At 36.3% G+C, this 17265-nt stretch overlaps 1 protein-coding gene across 22 annotated transcripts in view; it reads left to right on the top strand.

The window, feature by feature from the left end:
* NRXN1 (neurexin 1) overlaps nt 1-17265 on the top strand; it is a 1219761-nt gene that overhangs the window by 89638 nt on the left and 1112858 nt on the right. The window contains exons 1-2 of one of the 22 annotated variants that reach the window (XM_070798641.1): nt 387-3161; nt 6592-6660. The exons of the other annotated variants lie outside the window; for them this stretch is intronic. The gene's annotated coding sequence lies outside the window, so the exon portion shown is untranslated. Of the gene's footprint in view, nt 1-386; nt 3162-6591; nt 6661-17265 lie in introns of those variants that run through there. 22 annotated transcript variants of the gene reach the window in all.

Here is a 17265-nt window from a genome sequence, read left to right as displayed (position 1 = left end):
AGTCACATCAGTTGTGTCCGATTCTGTACGACTCCATAGACAGCCGCCCACCAGGCTCCCATCCCTAGGATTGTCCAGGCAAGAATACTGGAGTGGGTTCCAATTCTTTCTCCAGTGCATGAAAGTAAAAAGTGAAAGTGAAGTCGCTCAGTTGTGTCCGACTCTTCACGACCCCATGGACTGTAGTCTACCAGGCTCCTCCATCCATGGGATTTCCCAGGCAAGTACTAGAGTGGGTTGCCGTAGGTGAAATTTCTTACCTTTGAGAAATATATATATATATATATATATTTTTTTTTTTTTTTTTTTTACCTATATACTTACCCCATGTAATAACAATTGGTGTGACTCAAATTTATTGGTTGAATACAGACATATTATGACTTGTCATTTTGGTAGCTTTTTTTTTTTTTGTATTATAATTTTTAGAGTCCACATGATATATGACGTAATTGGTATGGCCTAATCACATGGCCTAATCTAAAATACTCAGCTCATTTGCTTCCAACAATGTAAACACAGCTCCTAAACCTGAAAAATGGAAATGAGCTACAATTGACTGTTTATTTTACTCCTGACAATTTGTTAAGTGCTTCTGAAACATTATATTGTAACAACCTCATAAAGTCTATAAGGTGCTCTATTAGGAAACTGAGGCTCAAAGACATGGAGGAATTTGCCTACGCTTATAATACTAAATGGTGAATCAGGATTTGAACTCTGCTCAGTGGATCTGCTGTCCAAAATGGCTCCCATGCTTAACCTAGTCTGCATTCCATCAGGAAGTGGAAATGAATTATTAAAGGACAATTAAAGTCATTCTCTTAAATCTCTCATTTGTCTGCCTTCACCTTACCAGGATAACCATGTTCATCTCTGTTATTGTTTTCTTCTCCATGCCCATTGACCATGTATGGATCACCCACCTCCTGTGAAAGCCCTTGTTCTGGGCACATGAAGCACAAAGAAGCACAGGAGACGGGTTTCTTATTCTGGCAGCTTTCTTTCTGATTGACGGGTCAAAAGAATCTCCCTTCAGATCATTAATAACAATGGCAGAGTATGTCAAATGAGGGTGGAGGTGAAGCCCACTGTGCTCCGGCACCCATGATAAAAGGTCAAAATGATTCAGAGGAGAATAAACAGGAACTACTTTGAGGAAGTGATTGGGCCAAATTGGATGGCTTGGATGCTGATCTGTTATCTCACAACAGACACTTTGAAACATACTCATCAGAGGCACTTTACTTTTCTTTTTGTTAATTGTTTTAACAGCTTAAATTTAAACTAAGATTGTTTTTTAATTTAATTCCCATCTCTCACTTCTAAAATCTGAAGTTCATGATAGCACAGATCATGCCTGATTTATTCACCTCTATACCTCTGACAGCTACAGCTGTTCTTAGCATGAAGCAGGTTCTTAAAAACTTGGTCATGAAAGAGTTAGGCATGGCTGACAAAGCATTTTGTATCCTGCTTTCTAATTACTAAAATAACTCATAGTAAAGAGTTTTAAATTGTTGAACATTCTTTTTGATGAATTATCTGGTCCATTGTTACAAATAGTGGGTGTTTATTAGGTTTTTCTTTTTGTTGTAGTATTTGTACCTGTAAGAAAAGATAAGATTTTTACCAGAGTCTCAATTTCAATAACATATCTATAGAAGCCTTGTTTTACTATTCTAAATTGAAATTCATAAGCAATCTAGTAAGATGAGATAGATGACACACATTATATAACAATTTAAATCAATATAATTCCTATTATTACTATTACTATAAAGAAAAATATGAAATAAGCTATTTTAATGAAATTCCATGTATCTCAATATGCAAATATTGAGACATGTGAAGAATAGAAGCCATAGAAGATAGCTGCTTATACCTAAATGTAGATGTTCCATGAATATGAAGCTGCGTTTGCACACTACTGAAGGTGTGTTATATTGTTGACTCATACTATGGGAGGTGTTGCAGTTTTTAACTTAGTTTTTTTGAATTGGTGATTAGCTCTTGGTAAATTTTCAAACCAAGCAAGTTTTATATTTATCCAGGTTTACATAATGGTTGCATTCTAAAGTGAAAACAAAATTCAGAAAAAAAATATAAACATGTTCAAAAATACTTGGGTTTATTTGCTTAAAATTAGGTTTTGGGCACAGATAGTTATAAACAGTTTATTTATCTAGATGGGTAATCGATGGGACATTTGAAAGCTGCATGGAACTTATTTTGCATTGCCGGATGTCTAGTGTTTCTAACCACTACTCACTAAATGCCATTATAGCACCCCCATCTATGTGGAATCTACATATGTAGATAAGATCAGAAATTTAAAAGGTTTGAGCCTCTGTAGTAAGGACTACCCCTTTTGAGAACTCTTGCTGTAGACAAATAAAGAGTTAGGCAAAATTTGTCACTCTCTCATCTTCATTTGAGGTACAAATTTGGTCCCTTAGTTAAATCTGCTACCACGGACACTGGCTGCTACCAGTGAGGCTTCCATCCCATCCCTTTTCAGCCTGCATGCTGTCTTCAAGATGTACCTATCCAGAAATATCCTGGACTTTGAGCCTAGTCTTTCCTGATTCTTATCTCAGGTTTCTGGCATTGTGCAATTTTAAAAAATCTGATAAATTAACTCCCACTATACTGCAACGGATATATAGGCACATAAAGCTTTACTTCATATTTTTAAATTACATCAGCACTAAGGCATCCTGGTAGAATTTCAGACATCTACCATGTATCTGTAACAGGAATGTTCAGTTGTGTGGGCTTTCCAAAGTCATTACATAATTTTGCTAACCACCTATTATAGACCAGAACTGTCAAGTTATTTAAATATCTTGGAGACTCACATTTTCCCTCTACGAAGTAGAAATGATAATTAGAACTGAAGTTGTATCTGTGATGAGTAAACAAGATATAAACTGTATAGCACACAGATAAAGCTAGTACTTATTGTTACCACTTTTTTTTTTTTCCTTTCAACTTACTATAGATCTGCGGTTCTCAATTAGGGGTGATATGATGAAGGGTAGGGAGGATGCTACTGGCATGTAGTCACTGGATGCCAGGGATGCTGCTTAACATCCTAAGATGCACTGATAGTCCCCTACAAGGAAGAGCCATCAGCCCAAATGTCAATAGCAACAAAGGTGAGGAAACCCTGCTATATATAACTACATATGGTTTTCAGTTTACTGTTAGTTTTTGCTTTTCATCTGCTTTCTTTTATTCTTGAAAAGAAGAAACTCCAGTGAAAGCCAGTATGAGTTGCCACATGTATATTCTGAGATACTGATGAGAACAAAGTATATAATTTCACATGCTTATACATATTTATATTTTAATTTTTGTTGCTCTCCTAAGGCCCATCCATTTCCATTTTCCATTCTATATAGCTTTCCTATGTGAAGTATTTAGGAAGTTAATAACTTGAAACATGTTTTAAATTTATAGACTCCAGAAAAGGATGAATCCAGCCACTTTCTCCTACCATCTTGGGAAGAGAAACTGTGGGTGGAAAGATATTGGAAGCATTTATGCGTTACTCTAAACATTAGACCAGGAAATTGTTCTAATATTGTTGTTTTGCTTAACACATAAATAACTAGCACTTGTGTGCACTTTCTAATTTTAACCAATCTGCTCTGCCCTCACACTTATATAAAGTAGCATGATACCCAGAAGATAGTGTAAACTTCAGTCAAATTTTTGTTTTCCTCAGAATCTTCCTTGTATGTACAAGGAATATTGTATGCAAGGAATATTCTTCTTTGAGAAGAAATAGGTGAGGCATGCATAAGTGATATCCAGAAAAACCTGACTGTGGCTCTGGAGCCACTCATCTGTAGAAATATCTAACCTATGAAGTGCAAGGTTAGCAATTGTTTGTACATGGCAAGTGCTGGTGATGCAAGTGAAAGCTCTCTAGGCAAGTTTTTGAGTTCCCAGTTTTCCAAGATGTCAGAAGATCCTTTCCTTGCAGAAACATTGAGAAGCTCTTAGGAGAATGAAGGCCTGAGTAGGAATAAAACCACAGACTGAACCAGCTCAGAAACGTGTTCACATTGGAAAACATTGCAGGGTTTCTGGATCGCACCAGTAAGAAGGAAAGTGAGAATGATTTCCTCATTCTAGAGACAAAATGGGAGTATCAAATCAGTACGGTGCCTTTCCTTAACCCGTGTGTTCCCCAGTTTGATTTTTGATGTGTAACTATATTAATAATGATATTTTAAAGGATGTGTTTCAGTATGAGTATGTTTAAACTGTACAGCCAAGTCTATTTCTTGATGTCATTTTCTGACCCTTGGAAACCTCAGAATTGAAATAAAAGGTAAGTGACTAAATTAGACATAATTTAAAACCAAACACGCTTTCATCCTGTTTAGTTTAACCAAAATCCCTATTTCAACTCAGCACTGTGTGTTTGATTAGTGAATTTTTTTTTCTGTTTTCTTTTGATTCCCATGCATTATTTTGGAAGTGAAAATATATAGCAATATTCATTGATATAATTTTAATAAGTTCGATAGTGATACAGTCATGTGTTTTCAGGTTTCTCTTCCTAAGTTCCTTTTAGCACAGTCCTGGGCACAAATCTGTCCATTAGCAAACACTGGACTGGTTAAGTATATGTCTTCCTTCCAGTGTTTTGCTGCCTGATCGTCAGTTTCTGCAGCAAGTTTTCATGGTGTTCCCCAAGAACAGACCTAAAATTGGTGAATAAGCCATTTTGAATTCATGAAAGGACCTATATGATAAACTCACAGTGTTCTGGAAACTGTTCAGGAGGAAGTGTGTCTTTTTCTGTCCCTAATTGTAAATTGTAAAAATAGAGCTCTGAATTTTCTATAATTCAATTTGGTATCTTGACTACAAAGCACAGAAAAAATAAAGTAACCATTCTTAATTAGTAACTGCCTGAAAGAGAGCGTTGTCTATCCTGTGGCTGCTCTGAGGTTCAAAAAAAGCTGTTAATTCTTATTATACCGTTGGAAGCCTTGGAGGGCCATATATATCAGGTGCTCCCTTTGTCTTCAGAATCCCTAGTGCGAGTGATTTCTAAACCAGTGAGACAGAATGTAATAAGTCCAGAGCAACCAGTGAACCTCAAAGGAGCAAATACAATTTGGGGAATATTAACCGGCTTATCAGTATTTTGTAATTTTGATTCTCATTATTTCCTGACAACACATTCAATACTGTTGTACAGAATACTCTTTTTTTTTTCAATACTTTTGATTGTAATTGTGTTCCTTACGCGATCTGGTTAAAGTGTGTTTTCATGGTTTAATTTGTCATCTGGCTATTTCACTTATAAAAGGTATCTAGGTATTAGCAATAATTAGTGCATATAAATATCTAAAAATAAAATCAGATTTAATTAATTATGTGAAATTTTTGATCACTTTTAATTGCCATGGGAGATTTTATTAATTCTTCCAGAACAGATAGTAGATATATGATGCTTTTTAAAATTGTCAATATTAAGGTGTTAAGAGGTACATGCATTAAAAGATTAAAGCAAACAAAAATCACCTCAGGAATCTTTCACAGTAAACTTAGAAACAAAGGGCTTTCATTTTTCACTGAAGGAAAATGTGATATCTATGCATCTTATACAGTATAAGCATGGTCTGGGAACTATGTTTTGAAGTATGTGTAATGTATTTTACAATAAAATGGATAATTACATGGATTTTAACTTATTTTGAAATAAGTGAATGTTTCATAAATGGCAGAGATATAGTAGAAACCGTGCTCTCTGTCTGAGTAAATAAAACAAATACTTTGCAGTATCAAATTTGATACTCCAAGTGATGCAAAAAAAAAAAAAAAAAGATGTTAAAAAAGAATTTAGAAAGTACATTGTTAAATAGATATTATACATGCAGATTTCACCAGAAGTGAGGGAAACTGTCATAGCTTTTATATCAGTGACTGCATATGAATGTGTACTTTGTCTTAAGCACTTGATGTAGGGTTGTTCTATTGATCTCTAAGTGAGTTTTATGATGTTGAATTTATATTGATCCTTTTTTAATCCTTCAAAGTACTAGGATACTAGTACTGGGATAGTTTCCACAATATAATCTAACCACTGTAATGAAAAGTTCATTTTGTCTAGTGTCTGTGTAGTGTGGATGGTTTTATTATCTCGTCCAGAATAGTATTTTCGTTCTCCATTACTGTACATAGGCACATAGTGGTTATGGTGTTAAAATAACTAATAACAGATTATCACATTGCTTGCTTCAGTTTTTTGTGAATTTTGGATATTCAGTTTAAGAAATCATTTTCTAACTCATTCAATAAAAATGCTTTATAAATAATCATTGTGTAATTGAGCTAAAGTAGTTGATAAGTGTCTTTGAATCATTTCTTCACTTACTCTTTCACAAAATATGTATTGAATGTTTAGTTTCTGTCAGGAACTGTACTAGATCCTGGAAATAGGGTATATTGTTTATTTTATCTGGATATAAGTTGCTTTTAGTTAAGTTATATGTTTAATTCCAGAAGTTAGCTCCAACATCTAGTATCCAAACTGACATTGGACAAAAATGTCTTTGTTTGCAGAAATGTTTGATTGTAAATGAAAGAGACATGAAATTAAAGACCCACCATAACTCAGATAATCACTGATCGGTAAGGCTTTGCCATAAGAATACAATCACCTCTTTTTGATTAAAAATTATGTAAAAAAGGCATAAGAAGAAATCTTGTAAGTAGGAAGCTATGGAAGAAACTGATGAACCATGCAGCTGTTTTTTCAATTTTTTTTCCTGCTGAAGCAACTTTTAGTAAAAGGGGTTGTTTGGATTTTAATGGATTTTAGTGCTTTAAGCACAAAGTGTTTTTTTTAAATCACTTGATATTATCTCCAGTGGATATGTTTGTTGTTATTTTTCAAAGTTCATGTCAGAACTATTTAACATTTGAAATGTATCTTCTATCTATCTTTAAAATATATTGAGGTTAGTATAATTTTCATGCTTCTTAAATAATCTCACAAATTTAATTAGTTTACACATTATTGCTTGTAAGTAAGACTCAGTCTTATGATACACAATGAAATGTAAGTAAATAGCTAAATGTATACTGTTAAATGTAAGAGTTGTGGGGCAGTTTCCCTACTGAAAGGAGTGTAATAGCCCCAAATAATCTATACAACAGCTTTTCTCAGATGTGTTCTGAGGAACAATGTTAATTTGGCTTTACCCCACAATGAGGAATTTCCACATAAATAAATTTGAGAAATACTGGGTTGGACAAAGGTATACAGTTTATTTATTGCAGGACATCTTATCATCTTCAGTTTGTAATTATGCACTGTGAATCTCTGAAAGAAGGATAGAAGTGTTTCAAATGTATTTGTCAAGAACTTCTTGACCGATATCTCTTTGTACTAATCTTCACGGTGTAATAATATGCTCATGTTTATACTGTCATATGCAGTATTTCCAAATGTATTGGTGAAGGATTAAAAAAAAAGTCTCTCATGACTAATGTTCCTTGGGACTGACTTTACAGATTGTTAGCCTTAGGGGAGTTCCACAGACCCCAAGCCTACCTGATCTTTCTCAAATTCTAGAATTGCTAGACCAGCTCTAAGTGAGTTTTATGCAGTTTGCATACTTTGATTTATCCCAGAGTAGGTGTGACTCCGAGGGGTCTTTAAACATAGAGCTGAAAGGAACAATTAATAATAACAATGACAATGATAATAATATTTACAAATAACTTTACAGCAGTTTTTCAAAATGCTTTCAACTCCTGAGTCACTTGATTTTTGCAGCAAACTTGTGGTAAATTCTGTTTGTCCTAGTTTTTTCTAGCTTATGTTTGATAGGCAGAATAACTGAAGGTTTGGAAACTTGTCAGGTTTTCACATCAGACTTATACTCCATTGTCCTTGTCTATTGTATAAATAATGATTTTGTAAGATAATATTTTACATTGTACTACCTGAGAATTAGGATCTAGATCGGGCATCAGCAGAGTGTGATTCAAATTGGGCAAACGATGACCTATAATAATATAGACCATTGGCTCAATGCCTGTTTTCTATTTCTTTTAGTAATTTTTTTGAATACAGCCATGCACATTTGTTTATTTATTGTAACTGCTTTGACACTACGAGAGAGCTGATTAATTGCAACAAAGATCACATGGCCTGCAAATCATAAAATACTCACTATCTAGCCCTTTATAGAAAAGTTTGAAAACTCCTTATTTAGATCATGACCTTAACTAGAGGCTAAATGTAGATTTCCCTCGTAGCTCAGTCATTAAAGAATCTGTCTGCAATGCACGAGACTTGGGTTTGATTCCTGGGTCAGGAAGATCCCCTGGAGAAGAAAATGACAACCCACTCCAATATTCCTGCTTGTAGAGTCCCATGGACAGAGGAGCCGGGCAGGCTACAGTCTATAGGGTCACAGGAGTTGGGCACAACTTAGAGACTAAACCACCATATGCAGATGTTAGAATGCTGTTTATATTGCACTGTGTTTATAAATGTATAATGGTGAACAGAAAACACAGAGGTAATTCCAAAAAAAGAAACATTTGTACTGTTAGTGTAAATGACACTCATTTGTTAATTTACACACATTCCTATGCATTAATTATGGGTTTTAGCATACCACAGTGCTAGCTGAGCCTGCATCCTTCAAGCACAGGGTTATTTAATTATTGCTGCAAGAGGCTTTAATCAAGTCCTTCTTATAGCAGACAAACAAATGATTAGCCTTTACATTACAGATGTAAACAGGAATTTGACTCATGAATTTACTAATTATACTGCACCACTTTGGAAATCAGTTGGCATTCAAATTCTTGCTGTAACGCTGTATACAATTTCCTCTTGCAAGATATAGAAGTATAGAATGAAAAAAATAGTTGTTGAATATGTTAAGATTAAAGTTAGGTTTCATTTAAATATGTTTTCCCTATTTTCTCATGCAGAATGATTTAATAGAAAGAAATGATAGGCTGTCTATTATATATCAACTACATGCTTCACATTTTATATGACTCTTACTAGTGTATCCAAAATAACACTATGAGATAGGTTTCATTCTTTCTATTTCAAATCTGAGGAAATTAAGACTCAGAATGTGAAATGACCTGCCCAATGTCACATTAGAAAGTAGTTTGTGATGGAGGTGCTAATTAGGGTTGGAAATCCTAGTCTCTCAACTGAGATGTGGGTTTCCACAAGACCAAGCTGTTTTCCATGATTTCTGTGAAAGTAAAATCGCTCAGCCGTGTCCTACTCTTTGTGACCCCATGGACTATACAGGCCATGAAATTCTCTAAGCCAGAATACTGGAGCGGGTAGCCTTTCCCAGCCCAACCAACCCAGGGCTCAAACCCAGGTATTCCACATTGCAAGCAGATTCTTTATCAGCTGAGCCACCAGGGAAGCCTAAGAATTCTGGAATTGATATCCTATGCCTTCTCCAGGGGATCTTCCTGACCCAGGACTTGAACCGGGGTCTCCTGCATTGCAGGCAGATTCTTTACCAACTGAGCTATGAGGGAAGCCCGATCTCTTCTACGGAAGAGATCTGATCTACAGAAGGTGATTTCTGTGCTGCTAAGTCGCTTCAGTCGTGTCCGACTCTGTGCAACCCCATAGATGGCAGCCCACCAGGCTCCCCCGTCCCTGGGATTCTCCAGGCAAGAACACTGGAGTGGGTTGCCATTTCCTTCTCCAGTGCATGAAAGTGAAAAGTGAAAGTGAAGTCGCTCAGTCCCGTCTGACTCTTAGCGACCCCATGGACTGCAGCCTACTAGGCTCCTCCATCCATGGGATTTTCCAGGCAAGAATACTGGAGTGGGATGCCATTGCCTTCTCCAATGATTTCTGTAACCAGTGCTTAAAATGGATTAGTTCTTCCCACTTTTCCCCCTCTATGTACTTTTAGTTGTGCATAAACAATTAACAACTTAAATGTGCATCCCCGATTTAATAGCACTGGATTATCCTGCTTACGATTTTACCCTTGTGAAAAATCAATTGTAAAAAAAGATCTACAAGTTTCATTTAATTGTATCTGAAGGGAAACAACCAAGCTCTGAATATTTTGAATGCTGAAGCCAATTTTGAATTTATTCGAGGTAGAAGGTGGTTCCTAATTTCTTCTTTCCAGTATCTTCCATCATTGGTCAGAAATCAAATGCCAGTCTTCTGTAAATAAAACTTACTTCTTTAGTAATTGTTCAAAGATTTTCCTTGAAAAAATTAGAACACCTCCGAGAAATTAATTCTTTTCCTTACTGTTTTCTAACATGTTCTTAGTATGTCTGCAACACATACTATTTTTGAGGGTTCTTTTACATTGTATTTTTCTCATATATATGATATACATATAATTTTATTATTTTATTTGTCTGTACTGGGTCTTCATTGTTGTGCGGGTTTTTCTCTAGTTGTGGCTAGTGGGAATTGCTGTCTACTTGTGTTGCTCTGGCTTCTCTTTGCAGTGGCTGCTCTTAAACTGCAGAGCACAGGCTCTAAAGCTTTCAGGCTTCAGTAACTGTGGCTCCCAGGCTTTAGAGCACAGGCTCAGTAGTCGTGGTACACGGATTAATTGCTCTGCGGCATGTGGGATCTTCCCTGACCAGGAAGCAAACCCGTATCTCCTGCATTGGCAGGCAGTTTCTTCACCAGGGAAGCTCCCATGTTGTGTTTTTCTAAACATTACTATATAACGTATCTGGTTGTTTATAGATTAGTACCTATGTATTGTTAGCTTAACCCTTCTGGGCCTCATTAATTCATCTGTAAAATGAAAGTAAGATTATGTGTGACCTTTATTTGATGTAGATAAATCTTGATTGTGTTACACTTGCAAATTCTGATATTTGTGGTTTCAGATTCCCTTTTTTAGGGGAGAGGGTGGAATTAGTTGATTAATTATTTTTGATCATTTTCCCCAAACCTTTCAATACAGGAATCTGTCAGCAAGAAAAATTAGCATTCCAGATTCTTATTTAAAATTCGCATGAAAAGAAAGCACAAATTTTAGTCAAGTTTGGGTTAGTACCCTTAGTTAAGAAGTATGTAACTTTGGTTTGATTTGTTAGTTGAAGTCTACTTTTCAGGTAGCTTTGCTTATTATTGATACTGTTCAGTTTGGACTTGTTTTCAAAGTTGGGACCCAGAGGTCATTTGACCAAGGTTTTATCACCTGTTGGGATAACAATGGACTTTTGATTTTTTTTAATCTGTTAACCAGGTAGTATTAATTTCGGTTTTAAAATTCTAAAACTCTAAATTTCAAATTGAAACTCTATAGCTCTAAATATAATTGCACTTTAAGTTCACTGTTTGTAGAAAGATAAATTCAGACAGAATTTCAGGAGCCATAAATGGGGTTAACTAGCAAATAGGAATTAATTATATTTCATAGTATACTATATTTAAAGCTAGGCCTTATATAGTAATGCCTTCATAGGAAAGTCACTTAAAATTTTTAATTGACTACTATATAATTTTATATGGGCTTCCCTCATGGCTCAGTGGTAGAAAATCTGCCTTTGATGCAGGAAACACAGGTTCAATCCCTGGGTCAGGAAGATCTGCTGGTGATGGAAATGGCAATGCATTCTAGTATTGTTGCCTGGAAAATCCCATGGACAGAGAAGCCTGGCGGACTACAGTCCCTGGTGTCACAAAAGAGCCATGACTTAATGACTAAACAACAACAAAAAATATGATTCTGTACACTGGATAATTCAGTTATTTGTGCTGAATGAGTTAACCACAGTATGAAAATGTATTCTAATCAGTTGTATATCCCATTGGAACCAGAAGATGTTTATCACATTTACCAGAATAGCATATCTTAAGGTACTGATTAGAAGTAACCAAAGAAAATTTTAAGTTATATATTTCTCATATCCATAATTGATGCTATGAATTGTTTTAATTGGATGGAGCATTTTAGTTTAGTAACTGTACAAACAGGTAATATAATGACCAATTTAAGTGGAATCTGAGGTTGAGCCAAAATGTAGAGCATGCCACTTATGTACCTTTCTGATTTTTAAGTTTATCTATGCAGAATTGGTAGAAAGGCTAAACTTTCTTTGAAGTCATCTTAAAATGTAATTAATCATATTAATGATTCATATCCCACCTGATACAAATATGTGAGCTTGACACATCTCATTCAATTAATAAATCAAAAATTTACTTAAATTATGAAAAACAAAAGTGAAAGTGAAGTTGCTCAGTCGTGTCTAACTCTGCAACCCGTGGACTGTAGCCCACCAAGCTCCTCCGTCCATGGGATTCCCCAGGCAAGAATACTGGAGTGGGTTGCCATTTCCTTCTCCAAGGGATCTTCCCCACCCAGGGATCCAACCCAGGTCTCCCACATCACAGGCAGATGCTTTAACCTCTGCGCCACCAGGGAAGCCCTTAAATACAAGAATACAGTCTCTCAGAAAACCTCCTATAGAGACACAGAACTTCAGATCCAAGTACTAACATCAAAGATTTCAAGGGAGGAAAAGAAGCCAGGTTGAAAGAAGAAGGGCGAGGAGGCAGGAGAAGGGGGTGAAATGGATGGCCTTACAGACGTCTCCTGCTACCTACAGATACCTAGGCATTATGGGACTTTTCCCTGGGCCTCCAGAGAAGGGAGGACTGGAACTCGGCCCTACCAGAAATCAGACCAGACCAGAACCAGAATTTGAGTTCTCTGACAAGAGGAGGTGATCAGTCTCCAATTCTCAGCTCAGGCTGAGGGCCCTTCGACCAGATTCCTGCGTCCAGGACCGGGGGACTAGAAGAATGGGGAGGGGATAGGAAGGGTTAAGGAGAGGAAAGAGAGAGGGAAAGGGGAGAGAGGTCAATAAAGTCTCTTGTTCCTTACCTGGTCGGGGCACTCTGGCCAGTTGTCCACATCAGGAGGAGACCAGGGACAAAAGGGTCCCAGTTGTGGCAGCTGGGTCTGGTCCATTGGCAGGCATGCTGGCCCCTGAGTACCCCGAGTGGGGGGAATGTCAGTCTTAGCGAAGAGGAGTCCTGCCAGAGTCACCATTTGTTGCAGGAAGGCAGACCCCTTCCAGGGCCCGAAACTGGGCTCTTGTCTAACACTCGGAAATGAATTGTCCGAGGAGACACATGTGCTAACAAAGCAAGAGATTTTATTGGGAAAGGGCACCCGGGTGGAGAACAGTAGGGTAAGGGAACCCACAAATTTGATCCTTATAAATTTGATCATTAAAAAATGTAATATTCTAAAATACTCAATTGTATTAATATCTTACTATGTATCACGAAATATTAGATTATACTTAGGAAATAATGCTCATTTTTTTATGGAAGATAATTTTTTAAAAAGAAGCTTCATAATAAAAAGTCATTTTACTGACACTAACTGCATCCCAGTTTTTCTTAAAACTTATAATAAATAATTGTTTCCTACAGATATGCTGATTAGCAAGCCTTTAGAGTAAATGTGATTAATTAGAATTTTTCTAAACCTCCATAATGTAGAGGAAAGAACACAGTGTTGGGGGTTAGAAGATCTGATTTCTCCCATTTAGCCATTTTTTCTTCGTTTGTGTGCATGCTGAATAACATTTAGTCCTTTCTATTTATTGTGGTGCTAGTGGTAAAAAAAAACCCGCCTGCCAATACAGGAGACATAGGAGATGTGGGTTTGATCCCTAGGAAGATCCCTGGGATCAGGAAGATCCCCTGGAGGAGGGAATGGCAACCCACTCCAGTATTCTTGCTTGGAAAATCTCATGGACAGGAGATCCTGACAGGCTACAGTCCATAGGGTCACAAAGAGTCGGACACAACTGAAGTGACTTAGCACAAAACATATTTACTGTTTACTTTGTGCCAGGCACTGTGCTAAGAACTACATATAGAGTGGTGAAGATAAACAGTTATTATTTGCAGTATTTTAATAGTTACTCTACTTTTCAGTGGTCTTAGCCACATCATTATAATAATAAGATTGCACAAGCAGTTTAGTGAATTTAAGTGATGGTCACTGTATTGTGCTGCATCTCCATGACTTCGTCATGGTTATTATCATCACTGTCTACTTAAGAAAGGATAATCCGTGGAGGGTTTGTTTGGAAATACCCAATTAATGAATCTCAAACTGCCTCAAAATGATGTTTTAATGGAAACTAATACTAAATGCCTGCTATTTACTTTGCACAAATAAAAATGCTTCCAATTGTTAAAGTCCCTCAAATCTGATATGAGAATAAAGTAACTAAAGTTGGCTTTTTGTGGCAAATAAATCCTGCCTATGAAAATAAACTTGGTCATTCTCATCACACATTACTTGTTTCATAAAAGCCAAGCAAGAAATTAAGATAGGAAATTAATTACTCACTGAAACATTTATTAAGCAACTCCTGTGTGTACACACCATGCTAGACACTGAACAAAAAGAAGATGAATAGAAAAGGCTCAGCTCTTAAGCAACCTACAATTTGTATAAGAAGGCATTAATTATAATATTACCATGGCTAACATCATTAACCAGGTATTATCTATACATAAAATGCTTTACAGCCTGTTATTATTAAATAAGCGGTTTTATATTTTTTCATTGCAATGAGCTCCAACTTCTTTATGAAACAAGTTCAACATTTAGCAAATGAGAAAATTAAAGAAATGCTAAAAAAACAAAGTGTCTAGATTCCTAAAACTGATTTTAGTTAGAGCATCTTAGAAGGATCCTAACTCCAAGATCATTCCACTTTCCAGTTCCGTCTTCAGGGAGAATGAGATGAAACATTAAAGTATTACATGTTGTCAATAAATGCCTAGATTTTTCCAAGGATTTCTAGTTTCTTAAAGATTCAATATTATTTGTTCACTATGAGAATTAGTTCAATTTTTTTCTCTTTATGACTGTTTTTGTATATGTTTACATACTTTAAAATGCTCAATTTAATTTTTGTTAATAACAGAATGGGCTTCCCAGGTGGTGCTAGTGGTAAAGAACCTGTCTGCCAGTGCAGGAGATGTAAAGAGACGTGGGTTCCATCCCTGAGTTGGGAAGATCCCCTGGAGAAGGAAATGGCAACCCACTCCAGTATTCTTGCCTGGAGAATCCCTTGGACAGAGTAGCCCGGTGGGCCACAGTCCATGGAGTCACAAAGAGTTGGACGCGACTGAAGCGGCTTAGCACACAATAATAGAATAAAAAATAGGCTCATTTAAAATTATGAAGTATCTTTTCTCAGTATCCATCCAGAATAATTTAATTTCAACTTTAAGAGAAGCATATTAACTAAAAAAAAAAAAATTCAGTAAAAAAAAGGTGATTTTTCTCTTTCCATTATGTTTGTGAGCATCACTTGCAGCATTGCACATTTTGAACATAATTTACTTCTGACAGCTATAAGGTCCACATTTCCTAAGCTACTTCCCTGAGTTACATTTGCCAGCAGGTATTAGCCATTCCAAGTATTCTACATATTGTGCAACTATGCAACTAGTTTTGTTTGTTTTTTCTTGTTTTCTTAGTTGTGGTAATAATATCAGTATTCTATTAAGTTTTTGTGTTATACACACACACACACATATATACAGAGAGAGAGGGAGCGGGGGAGGAGAGTACAGGTGAGTTTTCCTTAGTTTTACAAGATCTAAAGTAGTACTGTCTTAGTTTAGGCTGCTGTCACCAAGTTCCATAGACTGGGTGGCTTATAAAAGCCAGAAATGTGTTTCTCACTGTTCTGGAGACTGGATATCTGATATCACAGTGCTAGGTTCTGGTGAGAGTCTGCTTCCAGGTTGAAGACTGATGACTTGTTGAATTTTCACATGGTGGAGAGCAGAGAGGTGAAGCAGATTCTCTCATGACTTTCAGGGTGCTAATGGAATTATGATTTTATGTAACGCTACTGCTACTGCTACTGCCAAGTCACTTCAGTCGTGTCCGACTCTGTGTGACCCCATAGACAGCAGCCCACCAGGCTCCCCCGTCCCTGGGATTCTCCAGGCAAGAACACTGGAGTGGGTTGCCATTTCCTTCTCCAATGCATGAAAGTGAAACGTGAAAGTGAAGTCACTCAGTCGTGTCCGACTCTGAGCGACCCCATGGACTGCAGCCTACCAGGCTCCTCCATCCATTGGATTTTCCAGGCAAGAGTACTGGAGTGGGGTGCCATTGCCTTCTCTGTATGTAACCCTAATTCTCTCCCAAAGGCCCCACCTCCTAATATCATAACTAAGAAGTAGGGTTTCAGTATATGAATTGTGGAGGGACACAGACATTCAGTCCATAACAAGTACTGAGTCAGGATTAGCAACATTCTGGTTTAGCAATACATATTTTCTTCTTTGAAATAAGATTAATCTCTGGTTATGTTGGATTATCTCTTTCAAGCCATTCTAATGCCAGGGGCTGAATTTAGATGTCAGATGAGATCAGAACCCTTTGGATATCATCTATCCTTTTCAATTCTTTTTATTACCAGACAACAGATATAGATTAAATGTTTTCCATTAAGATATCAAGACTATAAATATATTACTGTTTCCATTCTTATATTGACTCATTTTATTTACTATGTAAAAATGGAGATTGTATATCACGAACTAGTCATAAAGAGGGTTACTTTACTATAATAAAATGAATGATTTTAATTTTACAATCAGCTGCATTCTATAAATACTGAAAACAGAGTCAGCAGATTCACTCTAAATTTATGTGTTCATCTTTTCCATTGTTTATATGAAACTTTTCATCTATTGTTTCATCTCTTAGATGTTTTTGTCACTTTTTTTTCCCCTTCTATGCCACAATTAATGCTTCCATGTTCAGGGTTATTTTTCTATTCTTTCTACTCATAATTTTTATTTCGTTACTCTTTGGTGTGTTCATTATCATGTCATATTCTCTTAACAGGATTTTGAACTTTTATAGAATTAACTAAAGTTTTGAGCTGCTCCTTTTATATTCCCTGTCTCTCCTTGTGTCTCCTGTATTTCAGTGTTACAGACATGTTATTTATCCCATCAGTTTAGATTCCCTTACTGTAATACTCAATAGGAAACCTATTTATAGGAACGGAAGTCTTTGACATATAATGTAATAGAATTCATTGTATGAGACTGTGAGACGGAGGGTACTTTTTACTAATTTGAAAACTGCTGCTGTTATTAAACTATTTGTGTAGAAAGCATTTTCATAGGGATACAGATAAAACCTGTGACAATAAAATTAAATAACCTAGTGAGGAATATAGAGA

This window comes from Bos indicus, chromosome 11, assembly GCF_029378745.1.
Source record: "Bos indicus isolate NIAB-ARS_2022 breed Sahiwal x Tharparkar chromosome 11, NIAB-ARS_B.indTharparkar_mat_pri_1.0, whole genome shotgun sequence".
Lineage (NCBI taxonomy): Eukaryota > Metazoa > Chordata > Mammalia > Artiodactyla > Bovidae > Bos > Bos indicus.
This window is presented reverse-complemented; position numbering and strand designations above follow the sequence as displayed.